Source organism: Mustela nivalis, assembly GCF_964662115.1.
Source record: "Mustela nivalis genome assembly, chromosome: 5".
Lineage (NCBI taxonomy): Eukaryota > Metazoa > Chordata > Mammalia > Carnivora > Mustelidae > Mustela > Mustela nivalis.
The window spans coordinates 108006054-108030830 of record NC_139024.1 but is presented as its reverse complement, the minus strand read 5'-3'; the positions used below and the strand labels follow the sequence as shown (position 1 = coordinate 108030830).

Sequence of the window (24777 nt, the reverse complement as noted above, 5' to 3'; positions counted from 1 at the left end):
GTTCTTGTCTAGAATGTGAAAGACGCTGGAGCCACAAAAACCAAGAGGAAACTGAATTAATAAGTAATAGGCTGGGCTTGCACACTGGCTGATGAGGAACACTCCACCAGCCAGAAAAGTCCAGTTCTTATTCCCACAGGTTGGAAGGACAAAGCAAATTGATCGGTCAAACTTGGGCTGAATGAGTGAGCAACCAGAAGGGCAGAGGGAGGAGCAGGAGAGCAGCTGCATGTGGAACTACCACTGAGAGCCACTGGGACAAAGGTACAGAAGAATCTAAGAAGTCCATGATGGTGACAATTTTAAAAGCAGGATATAGGGGTGCCTGTGATGTAGTCGGTTAATTGTCTGCTTTGGGCTCAGGTCATAATCCTAGGATCCTGTGCTCAAGTGCCACACCCAGCTCCCTGATCAGTGGGAAACTTACTTCTCCCTCTCCTTTTGTTCCTCAGCCCCTCCTTCACCCTCCTCATGTGTCTTTCTGTCAAATAAATAAATAACATCTTAAATAAATTAATAAATAGATTAAATCAGGAAATAAAAGTTCTTGACAGCCCCTCCCCCAAAAGAGAGAAGAAAACTCTGTGACCACCGAACAGTAACACCTCTTTCCCTCTGACCCTGGCAATCTCTAACCTATTCTCTGTCTCTAAGAATTTACCTTTCTACATATCACATGTAAGTGAAATCACATATTTGACTTTTTGTTTCTGGCTTATTTATTTTAGCCTAGTATTTTCAGGGTTTGTCTCTGAAATAATTTTTTATGAATAAATAATATTTCATAGCATACATATACCACATTGTTTATTCATTCATCATAAATTTTGTAATGTTATCTTTTGACTATTATGAATAATGCTACAATGAACACTGATATACAAGTATTTATTTGAGTTTCTGATTTAAATTATGTTGGGTATATGCCCAGCAGTGGAATAACTGGACCATATGATAATTCAATGTTTAGCACTTGGAGGAAGCATCAGACTGTTTTCCATAGGGCCTGTACTATTGTCATTAAGAGTACAAGGGTTACAATTTGTCCAGAACCTCACCAAAACTTGTTGCTTTCTGTTTTTTTTTAATTTTATTTAATAGTCATCCGAGTAGGTATAAGTGATAACTCATGATGATTTAAAATATCTTTTTGAGTGATTACTGGACATTTGTTTATTTATTTTATTTTTTTTAAGATTTTAGTTATTTATTTGACAGAGAAAGACGCAGCAAGAGAGGGAACACAAGCAGGGGAAGTGGGACAAGGAGAAGCAGGCTTTCTGTGGAGCAGGGAGCCAGACCCAGGGTTGGATCCCAGAACCCTGGGATCATGACCTGAGCCAAAGGCAGCAGCTTAAGGTCTGAGCCACCCAGGTGCCCCTGGCCATTTGTTTATGATTTTTGTAGGAATATCTGTTTAAGCCATTTGATTATTTTTAAATAAGGTTTTTCTTCTTTTTGATTTTTTGATTTATAAGAGTTCTTTTTTTAGTAAGTTAATAGTACTTATTAGTATTATTAATATATTCTAGATAGTAAATATATGATTTGCAAATATTTTCTCCCATTCTGTAAGTTGTCTTTTCACTTTCTTAATAATGTCTTTTGATATCCAAATTTGTATTTTGATAAAGTCCAATTTATCTATTTTTTTTTCTTTACTTCCATTTGGTTTTGGTATCATATATAAAAATTCATTGCTAAAGCTGAGTCACCAAGATTTACTCCTACATTAGATTAGCTCTCATACTTATACCATTGATCTATTTTGAGTTATTTTTTTCTGTATGTGTTAGGTAGATATCAATTGCATTCTTTTGCATGGAAATTCAGTTCTCCTAATACCTTTTGTTGAAGAAACTGTTCTTTCCCCCTTGTATGAGCTTGTCATTCTTACTAGAAATCAGCTGGCCATAGATCCATGTGTTTATTTCTGAACTGCCAGTTCCATCCTATTGCTCTTGCCTTATGCCAATACCCTGTTCTTTTAAGTAGTTTTGGATGGTGTTTTGAAATCAGGAAAAGAAAATCTTCCAGCTTTTTTTCAAAATTGATTTGGTTATTTGAGGTCCCTTGCAGATCTACATGAATTTGAGGATTGGCTTTTTCATTTCTACAAATGAAAGTTTTGAAATATGATAGGGATTGCATTGAATGTGTAGATTATTTTAGGTAGTATTGACATCATAACAATGTTAAGTATTCCTGTGTATGAACTCAGGATGTCTTTCAATTTATTTAGATCTTCTTTCATCATTGTTTTGTAGTCTTCACATCAACTGAGTTGATCATGTTATTTTTTTCCCCTTCTATTAATATGATTACATTGATTTGTTTATGTTGAACCACCATTGTATTGCTGGGATAAAACCCACTTGTTAATGGTGTATAATCTTTTCCATGTACTGTGGGATTGGTTTTGCTAGTATTTTATTTAAAATTTCTATATATATTCTCAAAAGACAGATTGGTCTGTGATTTTATTTTGTTGCAATGTCTTGATCTGGCTTTATTTTCAAGGTAACGGGGAACTCAAGAAATGAGTTTGGAAATGTTTTATCATCTTCTATTTCTTTGAGGTGTTTGAAAAGAATTGGTGTTAATTCTTTTTTGAATGTGTGTTAGAAGTTTCTCATCCTGAACTTTTATTGTTGTGGTGAAATTCTTTAAGTACCTAATTCCTTATACTTACATCTTACGGTATTTAGGGTGTTTTATTTCATGTAATTTGGTTTTCCTTTTTCTGACTGACTCATAACACAGTGGCTCCTACTTGACCAAGAGTAAGTTGATACATTGTAACTGTAGAAATTATTAAAAGATAGAAATAATAGTAACACTGTATTTATATAAACCCAAGGAGTACCTGGATGGCTCAGTTAAGCATCTGCCTTTGGCTCAGGTCATAATGCCAGGAGTACCAGGGATTAAACCCCACTTAAGGCTCCCTGCTGAGCAGAGCCTGCTTCTCTCTCCCTCTCCTTCTGTCTCCCCATCCCTGCTCATTCTCTCTCTCACTCAGTCTCTCAAGTAAATAAATAAAATCTTAAAATAAATAAATAATTAAACTAGAACTTTTTCTATAAGAAGTCATTTGGCTCTCAATTTCAAACAGGTGAAATTATAAGTAGAGAAGCCACTTCTACTTTCACCTGAAAGTTTTAGGAGACCACTGTTACATGTGGACTTTTTTTTTTTTTAAGATTTTATTTATTTATTTGACAGACAGAGATCACAAGTAGGCAGAGAGGCAGGCAGAGAGAGAGACGTAGAGGCAGGCTCCCTGCTGAGCGGAGAGCCCAATGTGGGGCTCGATTTCAGAACCCTGAGATCATGACTTGAGCTGAAGGCAGAGACTTAACCCACTGAGCCACCCAGGTGCCCCACATGTGGACTTTTTAAACATGGAAGTAATATGATATGTTACACTTAGTTGTTTAATCATGTTTGTATTACCATCACCTAACGTTTTGTTTTTAAAAAAAAGTTCCGCTAATTATCTTTAATTAATGGCAGTGATGTAATTAGTTGTCACATTATTTATTAATGAAATAGGAAAATAAAGATTACTGCATTATCTACAATTTACAAAACTCCAAATGGTTTTTTATCATAATTTAATAAAACCTCACCTATCATATTTTAAGGCACAAGATATAATTAATTCAACACATGTTCTCTCAAGATATATGACTGATTTATATAAAAAAATAGAATTTCTGCTGTACGGGAAAGAAACCATCTTTAAAACATAAAATGCAAATTTAAAACTTTAATTCTACTGAGAAAACAATTTAATCACAAGCTGAGGCAATTTTTCAGAAATATCTGATTGATACATTTAGTGGTAGACAGGTCTGAACACAGCTGAGTGCTGAGTTTCAAATGATGGCATGATATTTGATTTTTTGCTCTCTCAATTTTCGATTCTGTATTCCTCTGTGTATGTTTCCTTATTAGTTACTCTTTCCACATGGTAGATCTGGACAACTCAAATGTACATTCGTTTCATGTCTTTACATCTAGCACTTATATAAGAGGAAAAAAGGCACAAGTGATAAGACATTATGGCCACATGGAAAAGAAGGTCCATAAATATATGGTTTCTTTGTCTGAAAGAGACAGCGGGTCTGGAGATAAAGGTTGAATTGAATAGCAAATCCTTCAAATGTTCTATCCTTATGGGATATTCAGGGAAATCAAGGAAGGTCTTGATCCTGAGGCTGGAACAATTATGTAAGGGTTCCCTAAATTCACAATACTTGTTCTCTCAGGCCCGTCTGGTGTTTGTGCAAAAACATGCTCAAAACCCAGCTTTCCATAATAGCCAGCTGAGGTAGGGAGAGTGCCATGGACAGCATAAATTCCTTATTCTTAGTATGGAGAAAAATCTGAGTATGAGGTCTTCATTTTAGTTAGTCTGTGTTTTTGTTTAGCATCATGTTAAGATATTCCTTTGTCTTTAGGCTGACTAGAGATAAAGGTCTAGAAGGATGAGACCTAGTGAATTGAGTTACACAAGGAAGATGGATAAATTTTGAGTCTAGAAAAGAAAAACAATCTTGAAATTATGTGGACTCAGTATCTATCATTATAGAAAAAAATGGAATGAGAACAAAATGGAGCGATAGGGATTTTATTTAGTCATATAACAGCGTATATGTGAATATGCTATCCTCTTTATCTCGTAAAATACCCAGTAAACTTAATATGAGTGTCTGAACTCCGGAGTGAACTTAATTATGAAGAGATTTTTATAAGTTTATTAACTATTTTAAGTTATTTGTGATAAATTAAGAGGTTATTCATAAGAGGACTATCACATTTGAATTTATTTTGGCTATCCTGATGCAATAGGATGGACTCCACCCCAACAGGTTTGAATGCTAAGACTAATGGTTACCCACATGCACATGTGGACACACACACACAAAAGATGGTATGAAAAACTTTATTACTAACATAATGAGGTTTTGTGGGAGAACAGGACATGTTCTCAAGCTAGTCTGAAAATATCTTGAGAAACAGCAATAAATGAAACTTGGTTTGAGATTTTTATGGTTGTTAGATGGGGGGCCAGATTTAGGGTTCTCAAGAGCAACATGGTTTGAGTCTTCTGGAGACACAAAGGAGAAATTTTTAGAAATTTCTTATTATCAGCTCAAATTTCTGGCAAAAAAAAGCAGAGGGGTATAGAAGTGTTAAAAGCTATGTAAGCAATCCATTATCAAAAAATGGATTCATGCTCTTTTATTATAGTGTTCTTCCACAAATACAGGATATCCATAACTAGTAAGAAGATTCTTGTTTTATATGTGCAAGAGGTTGAACTTATGAGGAAGGATTGAGAGAATGCTAACTTTTGATAAAATAATTGAAGTGGAACATTTCTCTATGAAATGCAAATTATCAAAGTAAACCCAAAAGTGGAAAATCTAATACAATCAACAATAACTAAAATTAAAAAGAAAAAAAGCTATCTCAAAATAACGTTTAAACATTAGGTTAAGACAGTGTTCTGGGTGTGGCACCTGGGTGGCTCAGTGGATTAATGCTTCTGCCTTCGGTTCAGGTCGTGATCTCAGGGTCCTGGGATTGAGCCCCGCATCAGGCTCTCTGCTCAGTGGGGAGCCTGCTTCCTTCCTCTCTATCTGCCTGCCTCTCTGCCTACTTGTGATCTCTGTCTGTCAAACAAATAAATAAAATCTTTTAAAAAATAATAATAAATAAATAAAAAGACAGTGTTCTGGGGAATTTCTACTAGATCTTAATAAAAGAGAATTTTACTGTTATTAATTTTCCCATAACATACATTAAGACTTTCCAAGTTCTTTAAATACATAACATGATAACAGCAATAATCAATATCAAATTATAATTAGTTTGATGAACTAAGAATGAATAAACAATTAGAAATGTTTAAATTTCTTGAAGAAGAAGAATGGAAAAATGTCAAGGAGGAGGTAAATATTATGAGAAGGATAGGTATGGTCTGAAGTACTTTTTCCATGATCTCATTTGATTCTTAAGAAAATACTATTATTTTTATTATTCCTATTTCACAGGCACATGAACTTATCCAACTTATCCTATGTTATGGAGCTGGTAAGGAGCAGAACCATTACAAGAACACATGTCTATATGATCCCCAGAATCACAATGACAAAGATGAGTATGAATGAAAAGTTGGTCTTCAATGAATTCATAAAAAAAATTATGGTTTATATTTATAAAGTAATTTTTCTATGTATATATCTAAACATTGTATACATTTATCTATACAAGCTTATATTTGCATTTATGTTTAGAAATGCATGTAAATACAGGTTAAAATATGAAGATTATATATCAAAATATTAAGTTTTCATGTTTGTATATTAGAATTACCTAAATTATTTTATTTTATTTTAAAGTTACAATTTAAAATTTTTTTTCACTCATCTACCTTTACTAATATTTGCAATTAACATACAAGTTAATTTTCTCTGTAACAAAACTAAATTATTAAAAACTCAAAAGTAAACATAAGGTAAGAGAAAGGATACATAGTATTTGAATAGTTATTAAACTGGAGTTTTAATTGTTGAATTATTGAAAAATAAATGCATAAAATATGGATCTTAGCTAACATTTACCCATAATTTTTCAAACCAGATGGTCATTCATACTTTTATATTTAAAATATTTCTTCATTTTTCCATAGACAGAAGACCTTAAATTGTATGAAGAAGAATGAGAATGGAAGTAACCACCTCATTAAATTAAATATGGGAATTTTTTGATTCTATGCTGTGAGTACTGGATTGCTTATTAAATTAAATAAAGGGCTTTTCTTTGATCCCATGATCTGAGTACTCTACCTTTAGAACAATTAAAGAACCAGTTACTTGTAGACTATTTTATCACAAAAGTCTTCTTTTACTGATAAAACAGATTATTTTTTCTTCATTCTTGCTAACATTTCCTATATCTGTTAAAGCTTTTACTTAATTAAGTTAATTAACTGAATCTTCATTTTGGGGGCCTCAGATGTTTCTGTGTTTTAAAAAATGATAAAATATATTTGATGTGTTATTCTTACTATTATTCTAATTAGAAATCACCTATTTTCTTTTAAAAGAAAGTGTTTTCTAACCCTTCTATAGCTTATAGTAGACCTCAGTTTTTTTGCTGCACTGGCACAAGTTTTAATGAGTTATCACAATTTGAAAGGTCTATTCACATGTAATTTTAGTTAAATCAGATATGTCAAGAGATTCAGATTAACCACTAACTATTAGAAATATCACTACAAAATAATTGTGTCAAATTGATTTGAACCTCCCCGGAAATTTTAAATGCCAATATAACTTAAATTGTGTGATATTTTGCTAAGAGTCATTTACAATAATTCATGATCATTAGTGACAGGTTAGCTAAATACATGTTTCAAATATATCAAATGTTTTAGAAAAAAATAGTAGAGAATAAAATCTGAAGTATGTATTGTATTTTAATTGAATATTTTAAAATAAAATTTCAATCTATATTCCATCTATATGTATTTCTTGGAACATAAAATCTGTACTCTGCATTTGTTTTTAGGTGAAAAGAGGGGAAGAATGTTAATAGATATTAATTTTTACCATTATTGTTTATAGCAAAGGGAAGTCAAATTTTCAAGAGTAACACAAGTTCTGAGTAGAACACTAGAACCAAATCTATACTATTGTGTGTTTGAATTTATCTTTCTAAATTAATTGTAAGGCCTTTTCAGATTGTTTTATTCTATTCTGATTTTATTTCTGGTGACAAACTGAAGGTCTTGCTTATAGTAGGAAATGCAGGTTGAAATCTGATTGCTATTCATTTTTGTTAGATAATATAGCAGTAAATGGCAGTAGTATTTTCATTGAATATGAAAATGATAAAGGATAATCTCTTTGTCTCTCTGACAAATAAATAAAATCTTTAAAATAAATTTTAAAAAGAATTTTAAAAGTTAATATTTAAAATGAATTATATAGATAACAAAATAAATGAAGCTTATAGTTTAATATTTTGAGGAGAAAAATATTCTGTGCATGGTTTATTCTAAAACTTAAAAAATGTTGGCACATTAGAATAATAAGTTATTCTTTGATGCAAATTTAAAATACACTGTGTATGGGCAAAAAAACTTTAGGACTGTATTTGTGACTAATTGTATAACAGGTTATTTTAGTTTCTGTTCTGTGGAAAGTGTAAAGCATTCCAACAAAGGGTTTTAATGTAGATTTTTTTTTTTTTGCACCCATGCTGTTGATTGCTAAATGTAATAGTCTGATCATGACGCTGAATAAATGTGTCTTTAAAAAAAAATACACTTTTGAGTAATTGATTTAAAATTTTAAGTTTTTTTAAAAATTATGATCATATGTACTATTGAAATATATAGGAAATCTTAAGACATCATATTCATTTCATTTATGTTTCATTTATTAGTTTTATACAAGTTTTTTGGTACTTTGGAAGATTTAATTTGTTAGGCAAATATCTGAGTTCTTAAAATGTAGGTCAAATACATTAATTTTTAAGTGTCAATCCAAGTTTAAGAAAAAAATAATTAAATTGTAAACCCTTCCCATTTGATGGGGATTATTAATATTTTTCTATGTTTTAACTTGGCAAAATCAGATTTGTAAACTAAAAAGAAAATCTTAAGAAAGAATTATAACTTGGGATTTCTACCTTTAATGGACTGAATTTTAAAGTATCAATCTCAAAACCTCATAAAATTAGTAACCTTCTGTGCACAAAACGTACCATGGAGGACACTAAAAAACCAACAATGGTTAGTTAATGTTATCGGTGACATAAAAATCTAAAGTATCATACATAAAGATTAGTAATTTACTTAAGTTTTGTCCATTTTAGCCAAATTTTAGGAATTTGTAACTTTATGTGTTATGAACTTTTATTTTCATAGAATTAAACATGCATGAAAAGTTAAATAATTTGATTGCTTAACGTCTTTTGTGTATTCTGCTTCAGTCCATCTTTTTTTTTTTTTTAAGATTTTATTCATTTGACAGAGATCACAAGTAGTCAGAGAGGCAGGCAGAGAGAGAGTGGGGGAAGCAAGCCCCCCACCAAGCAGAGAGCCCGATGTGGAGCTTGGTCCCAGGAACCTGGGATCGTGACCTGAGCCGAAGGCAGTAGCTTAACCAACTGAGCCACCCAGGTGCCCTGAATTTTAATTTTTTTGTAGTAAATGACTAGCAGAAGAATTTCAGGGTCTGCAATTAATATGATAATTCTATACTCAACTATTTGAGGAACTAACAATTTGTTTTCTATAGTGGCTGGACTATTCTTTTATTCTCACTGGTGATGTATGAGGACCAATTCACATCTGCATCAACAGTAGTTGTTTTCCTTTTTTAAAAATGTATTATAGCCATGCTACTGGGTGTGAAGCTATACATAATTATAGTTTTGATTTTAATTTCCTTAATGACTTATGATGAGATAGTTTTACTGTCTTCCTTTCCAATGTGGATGAGTTTTATTTTTTTACTTGCCAAATTGTTTTAAAAACTAATGCTTAAAGCTTAAGAATAATCTTTTACACTTGTCATTGTTGGGACTTACTTCACCTCACACTAGTTTCAAACAATGCCTGTTACCCTTCCAGAGAGTTCCAATTTAGGCAAAAAGTGATGAACGCTTTGCATCAGTCCTTTACGTATCTTCTAGAAGAGCTAGAAATGGCAGATAAGATACACTTTGCTTCCTTCAAGACCAAAGAACATGGTCCTACACTGAGAATGCAGGCTGTCACCTTCAAGAGTGCTGCTGAGCTGGCAGAGGCTGGAAAAAGAGGAAGTTAAAAAGCTACCATTTCTTACATTTTTAAGATGTATTTTTCTTTATTCAGCATTTGCTTGTTTTTTGTAAAGTTTGCCTTTTTCAGAGTTAGGAAAATGTTGTTTTTGAGAGTTCCTGCTTGTTTTTTCCCTGTTTCTGTAGAGGGGTCGGCATCTGGAGCTATAAACTCTACCATTTTGTTGATAGTACTCTCTCCCCAAATCTTTTTATTTTTACTCTTTCTATCTCTGTTTGTGTACATTTCTGTGTGTGTATGTGTAACTATCATTCCATATGGGATCCAGTCCCGCTTCGGGCTCCCAGCTCCATGGGGAGTCTGCTTCTCCCTCTGACCTTCTCTCTCATGCTCTCTCTCACTTTCTTTCTCTTAAATAAATAAATAAAATCTTAAAAAAAATTAAAATTCAACAAGCACAAATACATGTCTAGGCATGTTCATAGCAGCACTATTCACAGCTCCTAATTCCATCAATGGATGAATGTATAAGCAAGTTATGACATATGCATACAATTGAATGTTATTTAGCCATGTAAGGGAATGAAATATTGATGCATGCTCCAGTGTGGATGAGTCTCCAAAACACTCCAAAAAGATAGTCACAAGAGACCACATGATTCTATTTATATGAAATATCCAGAATAGATAAATCCATGGAGATAGGATGTATATTGGTGGTTACCAGAGGATGGAGAGTAGTGACTCAAAGGGTTTTGTTTTTTTTTTTAAAGATTTTATTTATTTATTTGACAGAGAGAGATCACAAGCAGGCAGAGAGAGAGGAGGAAGCAGGCTTCCTGCTGAGCAGAGAGCCCGATGCGGGGCTCGATCCCAGGACTCTGAGATCATGACCTGAGCCGAAGGCAGTGGCTTAACCCACTGAGCCACCCAGGCGCCACCAACTCAAAGGGTTTTGCTTTGGAGTCATGGAAATGTTTTGGATCTAGATACAAGTGGTGATTGCACATCAATGTGAATGTACCAAATGCTTGAAATGGCTAATTTTATGTTATGTGAATTTCACTTTCATAAATTGTTTTAAAATATTTGAATAATTTTTGTTTATTATTGATCATGAATCCTTGGATATCATTTCCTGGAACTTGCATTTCTAATAATTAGTTTTAGAGACTTAGATGTGATATATTTGACATAAACAAAAGTTCCTTTTTACTCGGTTTGTAGACTACTTCAAATTCGCCAGATTTTATTCATGTTGAAATGGTTGTTGGATGAAAAGATAGTGAATAGATAGAAACAGAGAATAAATCAAATTAAATAAAAAGCAATACATTTCATAAAGTTAGGTGAATAATATGTTACTTTTTTATTAATAGTAAAAAATAATTATAAGTAATACATTTTTAACCAGTTCAAAGTACTTCGTCTTATTTTTCCTTTATAATCAGATATTTCCTTACAAGTCCTTGGCTTAACTAGACTCAGTTACTATCTAGCCTCATTGCTTATGTTCCTACTTGCTCCTCTTGTTACAGTCATACCAGATTTTGTTCAGTTACTCTATAGTGTTCTGCTTTTTAATTTTTTTCTTTTTCCCCTATGGAACTCTTGCATCCCTTTAATGGCTCCTGAAAGAATTCTCCCTATCTCTTCACGGAGAAAGTCCCTCATGAGCCTGTTCTAACCTAATTCTCACTACATGTTTAATGGACTTATGCATTATTTATGTCTTATTTCTTAAGTTCATTGACTATATTTATCTTCTTCCCCATTTGACTACCAGCATGTATGCATTTGGTAAAGTGACTAAATGTATTAAGGCTTAGATGGAAAAAAGGGTCCAGAGAGAAAGACCAGCCAGAACAGGAGCAACCATTACAAACCCATGTAGAAAATGGATTCCATTTTTATGCAATTATTTATTTTGGTTTAAGTATTTAGTTAAGATTTTATATTTAAATGCATGCTATTTATTTAAGATGCACTGAAGTCGTATAATCTCCTTTGGAGATTTATTTCTTTGTTCTGTTTTAATTTTATTTTTACTAAATACCCATGAAAATCTCTGTCTCCTATAGTTATCTAATATAATTAATGGACAATGCCAGGAACTCTACACAAGAGGATAGTTCTTAAATCACATCAGATACAAAGAAAGACTAGCTCATTCAGCTACTCAAGTTCTGTGATAGGAAAAGAAGCGGTAAAAAAGCAAATTTATCATTAGTAATATAAACACAAAATTTAGTTTGTAATTTTACTAATCTTTATTCTCATCAGTGAGATAAAGCCATGAATCAAAGGGTACTAAGATTTTGCTCTCAATGTAACCAACTTGGGCAATAAATAAACACATACATACATACATACATACATACATAGGTCCTATCATCAAAATGAACACTCTACGAATTGGGAGCAAGCTATATTTGCCTCAAGAATTTGGGGCTTAAGCTATACCTTTAATTTATTCTCTCCCCATCAGGATAAAGTTAACATTTGCTTGCTAGTGATAGTTCTCAGGTAAGTCTCAATGAGATGTGCATTTTTCATTATTTCAACTAATGGATCCTATAATACTAGCCAAGTTTCTACTAATCAAGTTTTTTCCAAAATTGGTCCCTTTTGCTACTTAAAGCTATAAATGAATATAGCGGACTTTTTCATTAAATCTGCCTCTAATAAGATAGGACTGTTGAGATTGGGCTTAATAACCACCATCTAATTTTTCTCTATGAGAGTTTATAAGAAATATTAAATACACATCATCCTTCTTGAAGGCCAGATCCAATATTTAGGTTTTCACACAAAAACTAAACTATAATATACATAAAAGAAGAAATACATTTTATTAGCAATATGTTCATACAGTATAATCAGTGTGACGATGTTATGTTGTTTTGAATCCATAAATTAAAAAATGCAGAATAACACTTTGACTGGATCTATAGTTTCTAGAAAATAAAATTTCTTCTATGTTGCCTCAGTAAAATGTAAAATATTCTTAGCCCAGAGGAAGAGACTTTTCTTGAGATTTTGTAACCCTTTAATGTACCTCATTATCCTGTTTCTTTCTCTAACTCACTAAATCCCAATGAGCCACTTTGACTTCTTCCTTGTAAACAAATAATTTAATAGGGGCCCAAGTGCCCTTCAAGCCATATTCAAAGAATCTTAAACATTACATCTGTCACTGTCCACATTCTTCCTGAAGGAGACTGTCACGACCATGACCATACACTGTCTTGGGTCAAATAGTTGAGGATTAAAAAGAAGAGTGATTGGTATCTCTACATCCTCCTTTGTCTGACACATCTAATACATTGTCCGTATTTTTCTTTACAGACCTTGAATTAATAGCATTTAATTGGATTGTTCTATGTAAGTGGCTTGTAGAGAATTGAGTTAAAATAATTTTTTCTTTCTTATTCTTGCTAACTACATGCTGGTAGTGGAAGGGGAGCTATTGTAGCATGTACTCAAATAAGCATTTGCCATCAAGCAACAAGTCTTGATATGACAAGATACCTTCCTACTTCATTTCAAACAAAAAACTTTCTCTCATCACAAATAATTGTTTTATGCCATAATTAGGATCAGTAGGATGTATCTTTCTAAGGATATGAGAGAAGTAGGCTTTTGTTATCTCCTGTTTTTCTCTCATACTTTTTTTTTTTAATTTTCTCTAAAATCAGTGCAACAAAACAAAGTGAAAAATTGAACACATAGGTTCTTTTCTAAATATTTTGCTCTAATTGTATATTCATTGGGTTTTGGAATAAAACCAAAATTTATTAAGTCACAGTTATAATTCAGATACCATTCAGAGAACCTAATCTGTGAAGAAAATTAGAAGGGAAATTATCTAGGGAAAAAATCATAAAAGAAAATAAGATTAAAAAAATGCTTCTAGTCTTTGAATTTTTCTTAAATTAATGACTTTGATCTTACCATTGACTATATTCAATGGCAATTCCTATTTGGAAAATTAATTGACTGAACTTTCTATTGTCAGCTGGGGATGCTATTTGCAAATTTTTTCCAGGGACTTATTTATTATGCAAAATATTTTTATTTATTAAAGTCCAATGTATCAGGTAAATATCACCTCTTTTCAAACCATGCAAAGGTCAAAATTGTCTCAGAGCAATGTTGGAGAAGTAGCTAAAGATTAAGCTTTTATTAATATGATGTTAATCATTTGACTGGAAATGGAATAATGCATGTGTGTGGTTAAAAATATACATTTTTTAAAAAAAATATGAATATGTGGTCAAGTCCAACTTTTTTGTTACATACTTCATTATAATCTATCAAATAATTTCCTACTAAATTGAAAGGCAAATAAACACATTCTTCCTCATAATCATCTAGCTTTATAACACTTTAGTTCAAAGTTCTTATTTATCAATAAAGATGTAGGTATAAAAAGACACTTGAATGAGAAAGTCATTGACATTTATACGATGAAGGAAGATGAAGACTTAGTGTAGACTTTCATTTTATATAAATATGTCTTCTATAGTATCCATGGCAAGTTGTCATTCAGACTCTTCCTGAACATTCTCTTGATAAACAGTGTATTTCATTTTGTAACCCTTTCTTTCTTTTCTTTTTTTTTTTTTTAAGATTTACTTATTTGATAGAGAGATACACAGTGAGAGAGGAAACACAAGCAAGAGGAGTGGGAGAGGAAGAAGCAGGCTTCCTGCTGAGCAGAGAGCCTGATGTGGGGCTTGATCCTAAGACCCTGGGATCATGACCTGAGCCGAAGGTAGACGCTTAAGGACTGAGCCAACTAGGTGCCCCTTGTAACCCTTTCTAAGGTTGAAATATATCTTTTCAAATGGGTGCTGGTTTGCTGTACGCTGTACTTCTACTTTTACATGCAATTAAAAATTAAGTCCCATGAACTTTCTTATACTTAAAGAAAGCTCTCCCAAAACTTTTATATATTTTCTTCTTTAAACAAGACTTCACAACTTTACCTACTACAGGCATTTTATGTAATTAGGTTTCCAGATGCTTCACGATCTTTCTCTGGATGCATATTCCCTTTCCCAGGAGCAATCTGGACATTGATCTCCATATATATTGTTATGCCTGAATTGAAAACAAAAATCCAGATGTGTCTTGACAGTTTAACATTCTTGTTGATACTCATTTAATCACAGGCTTTAGGGTTTATTCCTGCACTCTCAATTTTATTTCACAGACCTGTAAGTCTAGCCCAATTTCATTTTCCCACTGGTTTGATTACCATAGCTTTGTACTAAGTTTTGAAATTGGGAAATGTGAGTCCTCCAACTATATTCTCTCTTTTTTTTTTTTTCCAAGATTATTTTGACCTATACTGGGCCCCTTGAATTTCCTTACCAATTTTAGTAGTTGGACAATTTCTGGGAAAAAAAAAAAAAGCAAAAACAAAACCAAAAAATATCTGGGATTTTGATAGGGATTACATTGACTCTCTAGATAAGATTGGAGAATATCATTATTTTATTAGTATTAAATCAATCTCCTAATCCATGTTATGGATTATCATTCAAATTTAGTTGTTCTTTTTTAAATCTCTTTCAACAATTATTTATGGTTTTTAGTTTACAACTCTACTTCTTTCATCAAATCTATTCTTAGAGTTTATTGAGCCTTTTGTATTTAGACATTATTTTTCATCAAATTAATTTTAATCCATCATAACTTCAAATATTCTTCTTATCCTTTTTCTCTCTCGTGTCTTTGATACTCATTAGGATATGCTGGTACACTTAGTGATGTCTTATACTTCTCTAAAGTTCTCTTTATTTGTATCATTTCTTTTTCTTCGAGAGAATTCTTAAAGATTGCATAATCTCTTAAAATGTCAATATTTTTCTCTTCCAGTTCAAATCTACTATTGAGCCTATTCAGTGAATTTTTCTTCTTGACTATTTAACTTTTTTTTCTTAAAGACATATTTATTCAGTGTCATGATCAGACCATAACATTTAGCAATCAACAGCAGGGATGCAAATAAAAAAAAAAGCAAAACAACAAAATAAAAGAAAACTACATTAAAACCCATTAGTGGAATGATTTCCACTTTCCACAGAACAGAAATTAAAATAAACTCTTAAACAATTAGTCACAAATACAACCCTTGAGTTTTTTGCCCATACACATGAGTATTATCTAAAATATGTCTTCTTTGTAGCAGCTAGGCCCTTGCCACCACTGTGTTGACTGAGTTCACAAATTTGCTCTAACTTATAGCTTCCCTGTCACTTTCTTGGCTCTTGTCTCCTGCTAAGCTTTGTTTCCTGTTAGTAATTAAAATGTTCTGCCACTGCCATAGCTACTGATGCTGCTGGAACTACCATAGCCACCATGATTTCATGGTTGGACAAAGTACTAGCCTCTACCACCATAGAGGCTAGAGCTTCTCCCTCCAAAATTTCTTCTTTCATGGGCCCCAAATTTGAAGATTGATTGTTGTAATTGCCAAAATCATTTTAGCTTCCACCACCTCCAAAATTATTTTCATCATTACCAAATATATTATAACCATCTCCACTGACACTATATCTACCACCACTTCAACTGCCACCAGAGTCACCTCACCCACTGAAGTTTCCTCCGTGACCAAATTTGTCATTCCCATCAAAACCACCTCCACAACCACCAGTTTCCAGAACCACATCATCCTCTTTGACTGGATGAAGGACTATCCATCTCTTGCTTAGGTAGAGCTTTCCTTACTTCGAAGTTGTGGTCATTCACAGTACAGTATTTTGTATTACAGTCTTGTCTACAGAGTCATCATAGGTTACAAAAGCAAAGCCTCTCTTCTTGCCACTGCCTCGGTCATTCATGATTTCAATCACTTTCATTTTTCCATAATATACTAATCTCTTAGAACATGTTCTTCAGTATCTTTTTTTAATACCACCAACAGAAATCTTTTTCAGTTATGTAGGCACCAGGTCTTTGAGAATCTTCTCTTGAGACAGCCTTCTGTGGTTTTACAACTCTTCCATCCACCTTGTGTGGCCTTGGTTTCATGGTTTCATCCACCTCCTCCACAAGTGGCATACGTGACAGACCCTAAACCTCTTAAGCACTGGGTGTTTGGATCTCTCATTACCACACATTGTGCCATGGATACTACTGAAGACATATTTATATAAAATGAAAGTCTACACTAAGTCTTCATGTCATTTCCTAGTATGAATGTCAATGACTTCTCTACTGCTCAGGCTCTCATTGGTTGTTTAAAAGCTCAAACCTGTGTAAGCTCTTTGGGAGACTCTGCCTTAGACATAACAGGGACAGGAGGGAAGACTTTAATGATCTTTATTCAGTGGCATCCATGGGCAGAAAGGAGTAATCTAATGAATGCATCTTGCCTATTAAACTTTTAAACCCCAGAATTTCCACTTATTTTTTTTTACATTTTTAATAGTCTCTATATTATAGTCTCTAAATTATAAGACATAGTTGATATATATTCCTTACTGCTATAAAAACATGTCCCTTAGTTTTTAATAATAACTGTTTGTTCTGGCATTTGAGTTCTCTCAGAGGCAGTTTTTGTTGAATACTTTTATTTTTTTTCCCTTGCACATGTGACTTTTTTCATTTCAGAGAATGACTTTCAGTAATTCTGTATACTAATCCCCACACTCCTGTGGAGCTTCCTGATGCTCTTCATGTTATTTGCTTTATTGATGGGTTGATTCTTTCAGTGAAGTCTACTTCTGCTGAAATGTTCAGCTTCTTCTAGCACTTTCCAGGGTGCATTCTAATATATTGTCACAATCAACATAGGATGGTGCTGGTTTTCACAGGGTTCTCTTTGATGTTCTCTTTCCCTGATTTGACCTGTTAAGCTTTTAGCTGATTTGCATCTATTGACATTACACTCAGCTCTTAGCCCTCAAATAGCCAGCTGATTGCTTTTTTTGATTACTGCTTTGACAAAGTCCAGAGACATAAATTGTTCCATAGTCTGACCCAATTAACTTTTGCATGGGTAACCTTGAGACCTCTCTTGAGGCCTGTTCTAATGCCCAGGAAGACTTTTCTTAGCTGCTTATTTTCCAGATTCTCTCTGCTAAAATTCTAGTTCTTCTACATTTTCACTTTTTACTATCATTGAGCTATCTGCCTCTTAGTTGCTTATAACCAAAATCCCCCTTTCTTTCAATGGTGATTTTTAATTTCCTTGAGTTCTGTATGAAATAAAGTCAGTCCACTTAGGGACGGCTACTGATCTCTCTCTTCTTAAGATCTACACCTTCCCCTGAACAAAACTATCTATACCACAACTTTGGAGTTCGGGATAAGGTAATGGCCCACTTCTCTCAAGTGATATTATGTGTTACAAGTAGGGTACTGGGCAGAGAGGGTAGCACCTGGTTTTCTCAACTTGTCTTTCTTGATATGAAACCTCTACCTTGAGGCAAACAAGGGTAAGGGCAATTCAGGATGAGTACTCTCAATGTATCAGGGAGATACGAAAAAAGCAAACATAGGCATAAGATAGTAAAAATACTGAAAATGAAAATGTTGTGAGACTATATTAAAAGCAGTTGGCATTGATGGGTCCACAGCCTAACTTCAAAGGAGCAAGCAGCAAACTGAAAATGAATCATGCACAATAAAGAATAAAAGCAGAATATCATAGAAAAATACTTTAAAAGACTGAGTGAAAACAACTGTCAATCTAAAATTTGAAATTCACTAAAATTCTGAAAGCATGTCTGTATAAAAATATTCTCTACAAGATTTATAAAAAAGAAATTTCTCTACAAGAAAAATTGTAACTTTTTTTTCCCCAGTAAAACAGCATTAAAAATGAAAATAAATGCAACCAACAAGGAGAAAAAAAACTGAGCAAAGTTCTTGGGGAGTAGAAAAGTATCTAAGATGGAATTATGAAAATATAGGTATCCCCTACTATCTGAAAGTAGAATGTTTCTATGAAACCTTCCTTAAGCCAAAATGGCAAAGAAGCCATTATCATTAATTTAGATGAACAATTTTTTTTTAAAGATTTTATTTATCTATTTGAGAGAGTGAGAGAAAGACAGAGCAGGAGAGGGGGGAAGTCCAGAGGGAGAAGCAGACACCCTGCTGAGTGGGGAGCCTGATGTGGGGCTTAATCCCAGGATCCCAGGACCATGAGCTGAGCCAAAGGCAGACGCCTAACTGACTGAGCCACCCAGGCTCCCCTAGATGAGCAATTTTTGAGCATTCCCAGACCTCCAAAGCAACTTCTCTTAGGCTTTTCTGATACTTTAGTACCCAGGTTGCTAAAGGATGACATAATAAATGGAGATGAGGCACAGATGCTCACAGACACAACTCAAAGCTAGGGTTGCTTGATGCTGAGATGCTGAGTGTAGTCCAGGGGAAGGAGACTGGTGGGGCCACTCTGCTCTGGGTACATGTTGCCTCTGTAAGGGCTCACTGTAAAATAAACACTAAACATGTTTTGCTTTTCAGCTTTTTTGATAAAGTCAAAATCCTCTTCTTTTTTTTTTTTTTAAATATTTTATTTATTTATTTGATAGATCACAAGTAGGCAGAGAGGCAGGCAAAGAGAGAGAAGGAAGCAGGCTCCCCACTGAGCATAGAGCCCGACACGGGGCTCGATCCCAGGACCCTGAGATCAAGACCTGAGCTGAAGGCAGAGGCCTTAACCCACTGAGCCACCCAGGCGCCCCCAAAGTCCACTTCTTAAAATGATCTTTAATTTGGCAAAAACAGATACTAAGTCTTTCATAAAGGTGAAGTGATGTAATACGAACTTTCAAAAAGCAGGAGATACCTGTATTGAAGAGTGGGAGAATAATGCAAGTATAGAAAAGGGGACAAATCGTATAGAATGGAAAGTTCAGAAATAAATCCACAAATTTACAGTCACACGATTAATGAAAACATGCCCTGAAGTGTAAAGATGTAAACTTTTCATTAAACTGCTCTGGGTCTAATGAGATATATGTATTTATAAAAATAATAATGAGGGGCACCTGGGTGGCTCAGCAGGTTAAGCCTCTGCTTTCCGTTCAGGTCATCTCAGGGTCCTGGGATGAAGCCCCCCATCAAGCTCTCTGCTCAGCCAGGGAGCCTTCTTCCTCTCTCTCTGCTTATCTCTGCCTACTTGTGATCTCTCTGTCAAATAAATACATAAACTCTTTAATAACAATAATAATAATAATGAATTGTTTTCTGTACCTCATATAAAATTAAAAAAATATATAAATAGAAATGTGAAGGTTATCTACAAAGCATGTAGATAACATATGATATTATCTTTGTGAACTTGGCATTGCCTAAACTTTTTTTTTTTTAAGACTTTATTTATCTGACAGAGACAGAGAGATCACAAGTAGGCAGAAAGGCAGACAGAGAGAGACAGGGAAGCAGGCTCCCCACCGAGCAGAGAGCCTGCTGTGGGGTTCTATCCCAGGATCCTGAGATCATGACCTGAGCCGAAGGCAGAGGCTTAACCCATTGAGCCACCCAGGCGCCCCTTGCCTAAAATTTTAAACAGTAATACAAAGCACCAAACTTAAAAAACAAACAAACAAAAAACCTAAATCAGACTTCATTAAATTAAGTCAAAAGGAAATATTAAGAAAGAGAAACAAGATCATCTGACTGGTTCAGTTGTTACGCATCTGCCTTCAGCTGAGCTCATGATCCCAGGGTTCTGGGATCGAGCTCCATATCGGGCTCCCTGCTGAGCAGGAAGCATGTTTCTCCCTTTCCCTCTCCCACTACTCCTGCATGTGTTCTTCTCTCGCTGTGTCTCTCTCTGTCAAATAAATGAGTAAGACTTTTTTTTTTTTTTAAAGAGAGAGAAACAAACAAATAATTAAAATTGTGGATCTTAAAATGGATTTCCAAACTACTTTTATTACATCAGCAGAAATGTGTGTTTTCATTTTGTTCTAAGCTATCTCCAATATACTTTACATTTCCACCAAGTGAAGAAATGGGCACTGTGAGCATTTCTATCCCAGACTTTATTACAGAAGAATAAAGTAAATTATGCTTTATTCAGTAGCCTTCTGTTGACTCTGATTGTATCTTCTGCTCTAAATAGTACACATGTATTCACTGAACCAAGAATAACTCATTTCAAACTCATAACTTTTACCATCTCTCTCTTCTCTGTAAGGCAGAGAATGCCAACAATAGTTCACAAAATTGTCAGTTACCACAAGTAGAGAAGCTTGACTCAAAAAAAAAAAAAAGTGACAGTGTTTCAGAAAAGGGGAGGATATTCTTATAGACAACAGAGCTATTTTTATAAAATTATCTTAAATCAAATAAATAAATAAACTAAATCCAAAGTTTATACAGATTAATTAACTGATAAGAAATAACTGAATTCTTGTTAAAATATACAGTATAGCTATTATATTTATAATTATTTGACAATGGATGCATATAAAGAAAAGTACACAGAGTACTCTGGAAATGTAAGCATAAGTGAGATACACAGCAAGAAAAAATTATGAGTTTCTAAAGGAATACTATGAACAATTGTATGCCAATATTTTGGGTAAATTCCACAATCAATATGAAGTATTGTACCTCTATTTGAGCTCTTTCTAACGTCAAATAATTCTTTTTAAAAAATAAATTAATATCTTAGGGATTTAAATTAAGCTGAGGGAGGCATTGGTGACCCCTGGAGATTCTGTAACAGAATTAATTATTTTCTTCTTTTTATTCCCAAGGTAATGCAGTTAAGAAAGTAGACAACAAATTTAATTCTGTGGCTTCAGAACTATAATGTAATTTGAATTCACAGTCTCACCAAGTTCCTTAATTGAAAGTTATGATATAAATTTGGAAAGAATGGATCCTGAGTATCTGAATGGAGGTTATTTTGTGGAAGCAAACAAAATCTGAGACCTCCTTTAGTAGTCTTTCTTCCTGTGACTGACAAGAGCAAAGTTAATAGAAAAATACATCAATTCAATAAATATCTATTCTTCAGAATATGCAATTGATTTATTCCACAGATTAGGTGGTCCTTTGCTGAGGGTCTCAGTAGGCTATATTTGAGGCATTGGATGGGTCTGCAATCGAATGTGGTACTCGGGTTTCCTCTTCTAAACTCACTGTCAGAATTTGCTTTCTTACACCTGTGTAACTGAAGACACCTGCCATTCCATGTCATGTGATCTGCATGACATGGAAGGTTGATTCTTCAAGGCCAACAAAGAAGAAGTTTGTGCAGCTATGAACTTTTACTTTCTGTTTTGGAACTAGAACTTATTGTAAAAGGCTCAGATCATTAGCTTAGGCTCATCCATGATAATTTCCCTTTTGATAACACTTTAGGAAAAAAAATACAAATATATTTATATTTTTGTTTGTTTATTTACTTACTTACTTATTTATTTATTTGAGAGAGAAAGAGAGATAGAGAGAGAGGGACAGAGCACTGGGGGAGGGGCAGAAGGAGAGGGATAGAAAGTCTCAAGCTCCTTGGGGAGCCCCCTGACACGCACTCAATTTCATGATTCCGAGATCATGATCTGAGCCAAAATCAAGAATCAGATGCTCAACCAACTGAGCCCTCCAGGCGCCTTTTCTCTTTTGATAACTTAAAGTCAACTAATTGGGAAATTTAATTACATCTGCAAAATCACTTACCCTTTGCCATATAACACAACCTGATCATGGAAATATCCCCTGTTATTTATATGTCTCACTGTTACTCAAAGAGAGAGAATTAGACAGGTCTGTCCAGTGGGAAGGAGAAATCTTGTGGACTATCTTAAAATTATGAGTGCCAAAATTTTCACTGTGTCTCCTTCATAGATGCTTCTATTATCCCCATGTCCTCAGAACATTTCCCTTGTCAATATGTCATCCAAGTGAGATTGATGCACAAGTTAAGAGAATTAATAATGTTACAATTTTAGAAAGCTTTCTTTCCAAAGAAGTAAAAGCCCTGCCAAATTATGTCATGTCAAAATAAATGATGTATTAAAACAGTCATGTTCTCAATGTGATAGCAAGGAAAAGTTTTAGACATTTGAGAAGATAACTGATAAAATATGAAATTAAAACATTAACTTGTTGATGAACACTTCCACTCTTGTGATATACTTCCAATTCAAACTCATGGCAGTTGTTCCATCAAACAAGTAGAAGGTATATGTAGAAGTTTGGAATAAAAACCTATTAAGTTATATTTAAAACACGTGTGTTTATAAAACTTGTTAATTATACCATTTAAATTTTCTACTTATATTCAGATTTCACTACTGCATTATTATATATATTTAAGCAAAAGTGGTCTAATTTTAAAAATAAATAAATAAATACCGTGATAGAGAGAAAGAGAGAGAGAGAGAGAGATCGATCCAGAGCCTGCAGGGTGGGCACAAGATGAAGGGTCGGATATGAACTCTAGCTTTTGTGGGTAGAATCACATGCACAAGGAACACACCAAGAATAAGGATCCAAGAACCTAAATGTCTCCAGGGCCCCCACCATTCTTATGTCCCCCTTGAAGCAGCAGTGTTAGGAGTACAGTCTACAGCAATAAACAGCAGTGGGAACCAAAGAAACACTTTGAGAAGAGCAAGTGCCAAGTGTAGGTGTGGTTCAAGCACTGGGGGCTAAATACTCAAGGCAGCAAACAACCAGCTGTAACAACAACTTCAACAATTGCAGGTCTGGACATTGGATGAGGCTGGAAAGAGCACTGAGCTAGGCAAGGGCTCCAGAGCTGCTGCCCCAGCATGTCCTCTGTTTCCAGACTGAGGGGTAGGGGGAGATAAAGAGTAGTAGATTTCTGCAAATCCCTCTGCCTAGCCCCTTGGAAGTCTTCCAGCCCCTTCTCTGTTTCCAACACAGCCACCTCCTGGGGAGCCCCTGTGCAGAGTGCCTAGTAGGGATCTTATCTTCCCCTGTCTCAGCCCTAGCTTCACCTCAGAACCCTTTGCAGACTTTGTGTTATTCCTTGACATGGCAAGTCAACTCTCTCCCCAAGACCTTTTGGGGGACCCTCCATTTCCTCATGATGTCTGAGTAGCTAGAAGGCAATGACTTGTGGACAAGAACTCCAACCTCAGGAGCTTTCTGAACTTATAGAGGACCCTGTCTCTTCTCTACCCTGTAGATCCTGAAGAGAGGATAAGGAACCATACTCCTGCACACTGAGTCTGTCCAGGTGCCTGAAGCATGAATGGATGGGCTTCACCACTGGTTAGCCTTCCACAGCAAGAAAGCACCACTATTTCTATACCCAACCTGTCAGTAGTAGACCTTTGCATGTTTTCACTTTGCTGCTATCCTAAGTTGTGTTACTATGAATGTTTTGGAGAAAAATTGGTATCTTCACAATATTGAGCTGTCCAAACTAAGAATATTATTTTTTGTTCACTCATTTTTTTAAATAAAGTCTCTCCACAAAATGTTATTATTTAGCAATAGAGATCTTGCATATATCTCTGTAGACTTATTTCTGGCACTGCATCTTTACTATTGCCTAACATTTTAGATGATAATTTTAATTTCATTTTCATTTCTTTGTCTTAATATGGGATTCAGTTCTTTATTTATATTTATTTTTGGTTGAGGAACCTAGCTCAACTCTTTTTAAATAATTTATCTGTACATTGTCTTGGACATTACAATTTGAAATTTAATAAAGTTCATAGTAATCTTGAAAAAAAGTGTTTAAAGAATACAGAGAGATAAACAGTGTTTTTCATATTTCTTGAGTTTGATGAAAAATAATTACAAATAAAGGAAAAATAATCAGTATTCCTGAAAGAAAAACACATTTTTTTAAGTAGTCTCCACATGCCCAGCATGGAGTCCAACATGGGACTTGAACTCACATCCTGAGATTAAGACCTAACCTAAGATCAAGAGTCAGATGCCTAACCCACTGAGCCACCCAGGCATCCCCAAAACCCTTTTAAAAGGCAAAGGAAAAAAATACACAAACC

At 34.2% G+C, this 24777-nt stretch overlaps 1 long non-coding RNA gene across 1 annotated transcript; it reads left to right on the top strand.

The window, feature by feature from the left end:
• Window positions 1-162: 162 nt before the first annotated feature.
• On the top strand, window positions 163-24501 carry LOC309864083. The gene is made up of 4 exons (XR_014311376.1): window positions 163-264; window positions 6066-6185; window positions 6704-6791; window positions 23943-24501. It is a non-coding gene; the product is annotated as an uncharacterized lncRNA (long non-coding RNA).
• The last annotated feature ends 276 nt before the right edge of the window (window positions 24502-24777 follow it).